Below are 11,677 nucleotides of genomic sequence, written 5' to 3'. Positions count from 1 at the left end.
TATATATATATATATATAGCTTTACATCGGTTCTTCCACCGCTTATTAGAAAAGCCTTTATCGTGAAAAGCATTTATTGTGAAATTATCATATTACATATCGGAAGTTTGAATGTTGTTTTATTTTGGTGTTTAACTTGACCGCGGTAATCAGACTCGGGGAATGTACCTCGGCTGTCCTGCCAGGTTTTTTCTGCTGCTACACATTTTCAGGTACTGCTTCCTGCGAAATGGAGACAACGGTGTACACTTCAGCTGTGAAGTAAAGGAAAATCAGGGGGAGGTTGTACGACGGTAAGTTTTCACCTCGTAGCTCGAACCAGCTGAGCTTTTGTAAGATCAGAACTTCCTTCTCTTCGAGGCTGCTGGGATGCTAGCAATTTTTTTTTTTTTTTTTAGCTTTGTTAGCTTGTAAAATTTCCTTGTTAAAGTGTTGGTCGACAGAAACCTTTATCCGACACCAAATAAAGGTTTACGAGCGCGAAGGGGTGCTTATATAAACCACCCACTTGAAGTATTTGTTAGTGAGTGAGCATTTGGCTTCGGCTCAGCTGCTCAGCAACTCTTTGGGCGATTAAAGTTAAGTCACTAGCCACCCGTAGCTAGCAGGCTAACCCTGGTTAGCCAAGTGGAAATTGTAAACAATATTAGATCGTTTCTGCGCTGAGCTCCACACGACGAGTAAGGTATCTCATGCATGAACGTTTTTACTACTTTTAAAATAAGTTGACAGAGCTGGGTCTTTCCAGCTTTTAGTTTAGGGCTCTAAAAGCCGTGGCCACAGTTGAACTTTCGGAAAATATGCAACTTTAGCCAAAGTTCTTCTGCTTTTGTGTTTTGTTAGACATTTAGGCTAATATATATGTATACATATATAGTATACATGTATGTATGTGTGTATGTATGTATATATATCTATAAGTGAAGACGGTTTACTTCTCTGTTTTGGGGGTTGTGGGGGAAGGTTAATGATTCTACACTAAGTAACCTGCATGTAAAATCAATTTAACTATTACATTATGACCTCAATACAGATACTTCTGTACATTGTTTACTGCTGTCGCTTTGTATCACTGTTTTAATTAGTAGTAGCATATCAGTTGCTCAGTCCTTCCTCGATGGCGGTGCTGACTTTTAAAGCATGCATGTTAAATAAATTCAGGGCATCTTCACTGGGGCTTTCCGTCAGTGAGTCACGGTGCTTTTGCTTGCTCTTGATCCCCTGTAGCATTTCACTTGAACATAATTAATTCCAGATTTGGGATTTGTACACAGAACCAAACCATTTGTGCTGTAGCTTTAGGAAAACTTGGTCAGTTCGGTGTTTTAATGTTGAAACTCAAACTTTACTATTCTTTCAGCGGCACAAGTGACTTGGTTAGTCAGCTTTTTTGTTGCTGTAGTACTACTGCCATGTTACACATAAATATATGTTATTGTTTACATCTCTTGAAACTAGGAATTTGTTTTAAAAGAAATATTACACATATCTTATGCACCTGCTATTTTCGGATGAGAAAATCTGTTTTAAAAAAATGTATAAATAAATAAAGAGATGACTAATAGAGGTCAGCCCCTCGTGGAAATTCATCAGAGAACTTTATTTACTCAAGCATGATTTGCATTTTTCCTTATTACATGATCAGAACACCTTAAGTTTCTGTCAGGTAAGGTAACACCGACTCATTGTGTCCTCGCCTGCCTTGCCTTTAATAAAACTACATTCTTAGCTAGGTAAAACCCCTGACAGGTGTATTGGTGGTTTCTAAAAAGTAGGTTAAAATGTTCTTCTTGTACTTTTATGATATAATACATTTAACTTTTATTTGCAGCTAACCAAGTTTGGGGACAGAAAACAAGAACTGGTTTCAGCTGATGACTAGTCTCAAATTGTCAAATCTGCTGAAATGAAACTCCTTCAAAGCTTCTTGGTTTTATTTTATTTTATTAGTAACCTGTGGCCGAGCCGCAGAAGACCCTGAGCTGAAGCAACATTTGCTCTATTGCAGTATTCCCTCTTATCTTATTAGAATGATACACGTATGTTGACTTTTTCTGTGGCTTGTTGAATGAACTAGCAAATAAGTATGTGCTGGGAACTGACAGAGAATATTTAAACATCTTTTTTTTTTTACTGTCAAATAGGGTTAATAGGGTTTTTAGGGTTTTCTGCTTGTGACAAATGATTAAAATGTGAGTCTTTTGTTATGTGGGAACAGTAATAGGTTATATTACAGCTTTATCTTTGTGTTTATGATTATGTAACCAGGAATCCAGATAACATAAAATAGACTTCTGAAGAATATCGTGGTAAATGTGCATAAAACTCATCCTGGTCTTAAAGCAGGACATATTTTAATCTTCAGCTTAGTTCTGTTATATCCCTTCTACTGTAGCTTTAGTAGACTTTGGCAGTATAATTTCAGCCAAATAAATTTAGAGGCTGTGAAATCAGTGTGTCCATGGCATATATTGCACAGTGAGCCTCATCTCTGCTGGTGAATTGTGAGTCGTTGTTTATGGGGGTTTCTTTCCTCCTTCATTGTAGAACAGAAATAGCTAGTGCTGTCCCCCGCCCCCCATAAATTCACCAATCTGCTTCCTGCTGTTTATAGTGAAAAGTCTTTAGCGGACAGTGGAGGGACTGTTATGTTATGTATTGATGATGAGATGCACAATGTGGAGAACTGAAGGAGTGGATTCCCCTAATGTCTCCTGTTCTGCGCTAAAGTAATGAGTGTTGGCCCCCAAAAAATATGACTTTCGTTCCTGGGAATCTCTTGACATCATTCATGACATCTGTGTTTGCCCTTTCACTTGCTGTAAGACTTTGGCTTTGTAATGTTTACATCAGGCTGGCATTATGTCTTCATCACCAACTTTGCTGTTAACTCAGATGATTTAGAGGGTACATGAGCTTCTGTGGTATTCTTGGAGGAAGAAGAGCAGGACAGTTAAGACTGAATGAATAACTGGATTTCAGACAACAAGTCGTTATTGAACTATAAATTAGTAATTAACAGTGGACCAAAAATTGAAATCCTAAATATCGACCTACGTATGCCAAACACTTTAGGAAAGCATCACCGGTCTAGTGAATTCAGCACAAGGAGTTTTTTTTCTTTTTTCTTATTTATATAGTTATTATTTTTCCCTTGAAAAGTTTCCTTTCTGCTTCCAATCATGGTCACATTGTGGCACAATACATGTCCTGCCAATGGCTTTATACAAATCCACTGACCCGTAATGATGGTAATGCATCAGCAAAGAAAGGGAAGAACATGACTTGCATCTAGTAAATATGCTGTATTTCCTAAGAGAGTGTGACTCAACTATAGAAGAACACTGCCATTCATTTGAAGTAGGTTTATTTTAAAGTTTGTATTTCTTTTTCCTCTCTGGTTGCTAAGTATAACAGCTGTTTTCTTGTTAAATATTTGCATAAGTCAAACACCACTGTGTCAGTTTTGAGCACTGTAAAATATTTTAGGTACTTTCTAAAATAAAGACCTGGGTGATATTTAACTGCGGCTTCATATTTGAGAATTAAAGGGGCGGCGACACAGGATGTGACTAGCAGCAACCAGAAATGACACGGATAATGATATTCAGCGATTTCAGGTGACAACCAGTGAAATAACAGCTGGCCACGTAAAGGTGGTGTGTCCCCGTCCAAACCTAGAGATGGTATGGATATAATTGATTGACATGTGACAGGCTGATAGATTAGAGAGTTACTTAGCCAGTCAGAGCATCAAAATGTCCACTAGCCCTCAAACACCAGCTAAGGAGTGAGGTACAAAACGCGAATTGCTTTCTTTGTTAACTGGAGACTAAAACTGAATGCAAGTATCACGTTTGTTACAGTGATCTCCTGAAAAATCTGCTCGCTGAACATTTGGCGTCTGTCGTAGCTCATGTGTCTGTATCTGTCTGGTAATGTGGTTACTTTGGAGTATATGTCATGTTGGAAACTGAAGTGTACACAGCATCCAGTGACACAGACGTGCATTGCCATAGCCAGTCAGTTGTGAAAGTAACCACAAATTTCACAAACGTTATTGGAAGTTAACACTTGAATTTTCAGAGCGTCTGGATAGAAATCACCAAGCAACTTGGCATTCGTGATGGTATTTATATCCTTTTGATTGATTGCATTGTTTCTTATTCTGCCATTTTTCTAATTGACTGGAAGAGAAAGGATCACCTCGAGTAGAGATATCCCACTGCTAACCAGTGTTTTGGCGGCAGTGTGGGCAAACCATGCATAAGTATAAATGCTGACAGCGGCGTTGGCTACATGGCAGGCTCTGGCAGGCATAATTTCAGTTTTGTTTGTGTGAAATGAAAAGCAGCGGCATAAAGCCAAAGATGGGCATTGTCAACATCCAACTAAAGTAAATGTTGTTAGGTTACAAGATTTACTTGGTTATTTCTTTATTTTATTACTTTTAAAACTTTATTTGGTTCTGTTCGTTCAGGCTTTTAACACAAGCCTTTTAATCAATCAATCAATCTTTATTTATAAAGCACTTTTCATACAGAAAAAATGTAGCACAAAGTGCTTTACATAGTTAAAAGCAGCCCACCCCACCCTCCAACTCACTCCCCACACTCTCAATACACATATATCCCCCCACCCACACACACATACACACACGCGCACACTTAAAGAGTAAAAATTGGGCTGGACTCGCATGAGCCAAGTGAGGAAACATTATAACAGAGAGCCGTCTGCACCGGGAGCCGGTCACAGACCGCAGCCTCCGGGCTGGGCACACAGCCGGAGGGAGGCAAAGGAGCCCCCCAACCAGGCTGAGAGGACCCCAGAGACCAGCAGCCACGGTCAATAACAGCCCCGGTGCAGAGAGCGCCCTCCGAGGAAACACTGGAGATATGACGCAATACGATGTATACAGGGTAAAATGATAAAATAAATAAGAACAGGATACAATATAAATATAAATATAAATAGAGTAAGAAGATTTAAAAATGAATAAGAATAAAATCAAGAAATATTAGGTAAATCCTAAATTAATAATAGAATAACAGGATAGAATAAATAAGCATAAAAAAGAAATAAACGCTAAGTAAAAGCTAAATTAAAAAGGTGGGTCTTGAGCCTGTTCTTAAAAACATGTACGTTCTCTGCGGCCCTGAGCTCCTCTGGCAGGCTGTTCCACAGACGAGGACCATACCACTGAAAAGCTGCCTCTCCGTGAGTATGTGTCCTGACTTTAGGGACAATCAAAAGGCCAGTACCAGAGGACCTCAGGGTCCGCGAGGGTTCGTATGGTAAAAGCAGATCTGAGAGATAAGAAGGCCCAAGACCATTAAGACATTTAAAAACCAATAAAAGAACTTTAAAATCGATCCTGAAACACACGGGGAGCCAGTGCAGCGATTCTAAAACCGGTGTAATGTGGGCCCGCCCTCTGGTCTTCGTCAGCACACGAGCTGCCGAGTTTTGTAAGAGTTGTAAAGTTGAAATATTCTTCTTAGGAAGACCAGAGAGCAGGGCATTACAGTAATCAATGCGACTGGTAATAAAAGCATGCATCAGCATCTCCGTGTTGGCCCGAGAGAGAATAGGGCGGACTCTGGCTATATTTTTTAGATGATAAAATCCAATTTTGGTTACATGTTTAACATGTGGGATAAAACCAAGCTCAGAGTCAAAAATAACACCCAGGTTTTTCACTTGTAGCGAAAGACAAGAGTTTCTCTCTCTGAGCCTCAGGACCGACAATTAAAACTTCAGTTTTGTCCTGGTTAAGCTTTAAAATACATATTTCCCTGATGCTTAATGGAGGACTGGACGAGGGCATGCTTGCTAAGGGTGAAAACCCCTCTCCACAGGCCCTCTGTAGACAAATACCTCCACAAAGAGACACAACCATAGCACTGTAAATTAACCATAAGCCTGATCGGAGGAGAGTTTAGGCCTGGAAAGTTATTCAACAACCCTGTGTTTATGATGGCAGAGTTCACAACCCTGCTGTGCTGCAGAGAGAAATTTGCTCTCAGCTCTGTTTGGAAATGCTTAAGATTTCAGTATATGGCATTAACCGTGCTGACGCAAAGCTCGATGCACAACAGCTCCGTGGTTGGTTTCATTATTTCCCGTTTATGGTTGGATGAAGCAGAGCTCACTCAGTGTCTAATGTCCATTCTTTATAACCTTATTATTTACTGTGTTTATATTACAATGTGTTGGCATGTAGAGCTTAAAAAAAGTTTGTTTATAATGTAGCTTTGCAAATAGTTATGTCTTTTCTTTTGTGTCTTGACTTGTGAAATTTAAATGGTTCATTTTTCTCGTTTATCTTTGTTTGAAGCTCACAGAGATGAATAGATATCCCTTTGTGAAATAGGAAAATGATATCAGCACTTCCTGTCCTAGGTGGTAGAAAGTCATATTTCCCTGCTGTCTCCATGGTGATACATGAAGATGAATGTCATAATGACATGATAGAGTTTTGCTACGCAATCATTGCACTTCAAAAGAAGCTGTTGTCTCATCGCTGTATAGCAGATACAGTGGAAAAGTACCTCGCCCTGTTGCCTGTGACTCTGTTTAGTAAATAGTGCAGCATCAGAGGCATTCGCTCATGTACAGCCTGTCCCCACTCTCTGTTTAATGTCAGACATTATTATTATTATATTTGTCTGGCAAATAATGGGCTCAAAAGAGTCATTACCCTTCAGGTTTATTTCGATGTCCAGCTGAGAGAAAGTTGGCCTACACCTTATGAGTGCGGGGAAATTGAACAATAACCAGTTTGAATTTGCTTCCATGCGTCTGATCCTGTGCATAGAAGCAGTGACAGCTGTACAAAAGTTAAATTATTTCTTCTTGGTGTGATATGTAAACACAGCTATGTAAAACAAAAAATAGATTTTCTATAGCGTTTGTCATCTAGTCTCTGGGCTGTCCCCTGGCCCCACGCCATGAACTTTGAATGCATTGTCATGATCAGGAAATCTGTCCTCAAGCTGGAATGTAACCAGAAGTTGGCGTACGTGATAAACACTTTTCTGAGGAACATTCAGAGCCACTTATTTCCAGTCTGGAATGGTAAAAGTATTTTTATCAATATCCCAGGGAGCTTGCATCATCTTTACCTAAATATAGACTCACCAAACTCGCCGCCAAAGGTTTTCCTCATAATGCTATCACATTACCAAAAAAGCACCCATAGTCAAGTGCAAACTATTTTAAATCAACATGAGACGGGCGTCCGATGATGAGAGCCGAAATGTGACGGACTGGGTTCGGTTCAAAAATAGAAAAAGTAGATTATAAAAACAAAAACTGGCCAATTCATGATACAGGAAATGCCACATCTGGGTTGACAGCTTAGCCGTTTAAAGTACAGGACCGTAATTATGTTAGCCTAGATTCCCAAGGCATAAAACAAATGTTTTCTGGTTCATTATGAAGGGTGTGTGACTCTGGGTTGGGAGGTGAGAGAATTCAGCTAGGCACTCAGTGAAACAGATCTATAAATGCCAGTTTAATCAACACAGTATTTCTATTATAGTGTCTAGTGTGCTGTCCATCAGCAAACATTACAGATTTATGTGCCCCAAATATTAGCTAAATTGTTATTTATTAGTAAAATAAGTGACAAAATTTCTCTCTGAGTCTGAGTGCACCTCCTTTGGGGTAATTATGGTTCAATGATGGCAGTGAGCAGGCAGTTTGTGGGCAGCTTTGAACTGCCCATTCACCTGCAGTGTGTCAAAACTATGTGGTACAACCGGTCTGTGGACCGGTCTGTCGCTTGTCCTGTTGTTGGTCCATCAGCATTGTCCACTGTCTGCGCTTTTCATGCTGTATGTATTTATTTATTTTTAAATCTTTGAGGTGGGGGCTGTTACGCAGGTCGTAGAGCGCGTCCTCTACCAATTGGAAGATCGGTGCATCGATCCCTGGCACATCCTGCCCATGGGCACCCTTGAGCAAAATGTTGGTGTGTGAGTGTATCCGAATGTTGGGTATAAGTGCTTAGATACAGTAGAGTATAGTGTAGTATAGTATGAATGTGTGTGAGATTTGGTGAATGAGGCTTGTAGTAGAAAGCTCTTTGAGTGCCCAAATTGAGTAGAACCGTGCTATATATGTACCAGTCCACATCTCATGTTTTTTTTTCCCTTTCCTTTTGTTATCTACACAAACAGATCATGGTGTCATAAATAAAGCATTATGGCTCTTCTTGTATGTAGTATACAGCTTGTTGAGCGGCACTCATGTGACCAAGTGGAATAATAAATAAATCAAGTTGACAGCAATAAGTTATGTTACTGTAAGTGCAGTAAAAACTTCCCATATGGAAAAGAAATGGTAAAAACTTATATGTGATTACTCATGAAAGTGACCACTTTCTCATTACTTTCATATATTTTTTTAGTAAGTATACAAAACATACACGTTTCATTATATAATTTTTCAAGGGATCTTATATGTGTTTTCACTCTTGTATGCTTTTCATACAAGTTTCATACAAGACAGAAAAAAACTTTATAAGATTTATATATATCTTTTCCATATGGGTTCTGAGCAAGGCTTATACTGAAATGCAGAGAAAGTGTCGTACTAACTACCTAGAAAGGGTTGTCCTGTGGATTGTTTCATTGTCACTGATATCTGATCTAGTTTCGTGAGTCTGATATTGGATTCAAATATTGAATCAGTGCAGTCCAAGTCTGTATAAGCAGCTTATGACCCAAAATCTATAAGTCAAGTGTGTCACATTCAAAATACCTGCAGTACTACAGTAGTCCAGATTGTAATACAAACACTTCGGTTTGTCAGGCGCAGGCAATGCTTATGACTGTTATTAGTGAAGCCGTTTGTCATTCTGTCTTTTTCACAAAGCAATATTACAGCAATAAGAGCTACTGAAGAAAGAGACACAAGAGACGCTGGACGTTCTTATTACATAAAACAGATAATGACGAACTTTAACTCCAAGGACATAAATTGAAGTTGATAAAAGGTGATAACTTGCAATACATGAAAATATTATTCCAATGCTAATATCAAAAGTCAGTCTAAAATGCATATTCTGCTGTGTGTTAAATGTGATAATATTGTATCATTGGGTCTCTGGTGAGGTTGATATGTGTCCTGTTGTTTTCACTTTATCTGAGTTTAAGAGCTACTTTTGGAATAAAAATATTATATCATATGGAAAGCATTTAATATCAGTTAATATGTACATTAGATTAGAGCTTGTCCACATGTCTGTAAAACCAGTGGTGACATTTTGATTGGATTCGAGGGGATGAAGCGTTCCACTGGTGTGACCTTACCACTGAATAGATCAGGGTGATTTTTCGGGTCAGCACATGGTATTAAATGAATGGAATCATCATCAGCGACATGTTGACTGTTAGATGCTTTTTTTTTTTTAAGCTGATGGACTCTTGTTTACCTTTGGAAGTGGAGGAAACACTTTGTAATGATGGTGCTGGAAATGGTTGGAAAAGGATGTTTGTTTGGGCGAGGGCCAGGGGTTCTGTTTATAACTTATTAATAGTTCAAAAATGACCAAAAGTATTTATGAAATTGAGGCTCGATGTGCCAGCATGCACTCACAGGGCAACAGCGTAAAATGTTCCATTGCAGTTTGGCTGTGCACCTAATTGTCTCTTTGCAAAATTACAGGCAAGAGAAACCTGGATTTATTTCCTTTATTGCAGCTCAGCAGCCAACATGTTATTGCTCTGGTCTCAAGAGCTTTACGTGTTAAAACCATTACCGCGGTAACGCCAAGTGACACTTTTTACTGCTATTTCCCCTTCTTCATTTTGACACACAAATTATAGTGTGGCTCCAAATGAAAGACAACTATGTGGCCTTACACCGACCTGCATCTTCATTTGAAAACCATGGGATTAAATCATCTCACGATGGTAGTCATAACACTGCATGAGCTGATGCGAACTTGGCGATTTCCTTTAAGAGTTGACTGAAGACTGAAAGCATTTATTCTATCTCAATAGGATTTTTACCCCGAGGTTGTCTCAAGAACTGGGACACCATCCCAGTGTGTAAGCCTCGCTTGCATGTGATTGCCCCTGAGCCACAAAACCTGAATACATGCATGTGCGTGTGCTCGCACAATCGTGCATACTGACCTAAGTCACATGGAAAGTCCCACTCAGGCTTGGCACGTAGAAGAGGAAGGATTTTCCAGTTTAATTATGCCTGAGGGTGTAATTTCACATTGACTTGTGGTTTGCTTGAAATTGCTCTTCTGTCTTGGTAAAAATTTCCTCTTGCTCCATGTCTTGGTTACTTCGCCTGGTGTGTCATTACATTGTGTTATAATGTAGGACTGCAGGATTCAGGCATCACCTACACTTGTGCTTCCCATGTTGCGGTTCGCCTGCTGTATGATAACTTGCCTTCAGGGTCCCTAGTCTAATATATGGAAGATTTACTGCTTTTGTTAGTCAGTGACACACTGTGCATGTGTCACCTTGCACACAGCAGCTTTTCATAGTTTAAATTTCAAATACAGAATCTCTTATTTAAAGAAAGTTAAAAAAAAATGGAGTCACCAGTTAAGGTGTATTCTTCTTTACAACTTTCATTCTTTGGCTGCAATGCTACAGCCTAATGAGATGCAATTATGGTCGGCACGCTTTTTCTCCTTTATCTTTATGTGACAGTTAAATGCACAGCTTAACGTAACATTAAAAATACTTATGAGGTAAAGTCAAGAAAAAATGTCGGCTGGAAACGTCTAGTCTTCTGCACACTGTCTGTTTGTTGTAATTTTTTCCTAGCAACCTGAAGTGCTGTACTTAACAAATATAAAGTTTAATTATTGACCTCAACCAAGTGGTTAAAACAGAAAGAAATACTTCTATATTTTGTGTCATATGATGACAACAGTTGTTAACATTTAAGGCTGGACCAATTCAACATTTCTATTTCTAAAGGCTCCAGTGATGAATTTGTTGAGACCGGTTATTTTATACCAAATCTTGATGATTCCACATGGATTTCAGTGAAAAGATTGAGCCCACCATTACACAAATATTGTTGTGTGGACTTTAGTGCTGAGAAAACTATCGTTTGTGGGGGATTTCACACATCAGTACAGCTGATGTGCACGTAAACTGAAGGCTCCAGTCACATAGGTCTAGAGACCAGTTGGCAACCACCAGTCATGAGTCAAAAGTTAGTAATTATTAGTAAGTAAATACTAAGTTAGTAAAGCCCCATTTATGTAGGCCTTGGAGAGCAGTCCCAGCTGGGAAATATTCACCAAGCAATAGTGAAACTCTGAAGAGTGCATTGCAAACCAGTAAAGGCTACAGTTAAACTTAAAGTAAAAGTTGCACTGTTTTTGATACATGTTGGTTTCAGTGGGAGGGCACAACTTTTACTTTGAAAGTAAACGTTTTGTCGCGCTACCACACCTTGTTTAGCTTGTGGGTGTCTGCAGATAAGTTGACATCTTTCATGCAAACTGCAGGTGACCACAGCAATGTGCGAGCAACCAAAGCAATAACCAGAGGCAGCACCCTCTTTGCAGCCAATTTCACCCAGCAAGCTCCAGCAACCACTACACATTTTTCCCTAATGACCGGAGGTTGCCAAAGGGTTGCCAGCCAGTCTCTTGATTGGTGTAATAAACTTAGGAATGGGTACCGGTGTC

At 39.3% G+C, this 11,677-nt stretch overlaps 1 protein-coding gene across 1 annotated transcript in view; it reads left to right on the top strand.

Annotated features, from left to right (window-relative positions):
* The first annotated feature begins 141 nt into the window (after positions 1–141).
* The window catches only part of LOC102208586 (E3 ubiquitin-protein ligase RNF19A-like), a 23,777-nt gene continuing 12,241 nt past the window's right edge, over positions 142–11,677 (top strand). Inside the window, exon 1 of the mRNA XM_005728489.1 lies at positions 142–293. The gene's annotated coding sequence lies outside the window, so the exon portion shown is untranslated. The remainder of the gene's footprint in view (positions 294–11,677) is intronic.

Source organism: Pundamilia nyererei, unplaced genomic scaffold (assembly GCF_000239375.1).
Source record: "Pundamilia nyererei isolate P.nyererei 1_Seehausen unplaced genomic scaffold, PunNye1.0 scaffold00028, whole genome shotgun sequence".
Classification (NCBI taxonomy): domain Eukaryota; kingdom Metazoa; phylum Chordata; class Actinopteri; order Cichliformes; family Cichlidae; genus Pundamilia; species Pundamilia nyererei.
Note: the sequence above shows the minus strand (reverse complement) of the source record. Positions and strands in the feature narration are given on the sequence as shown.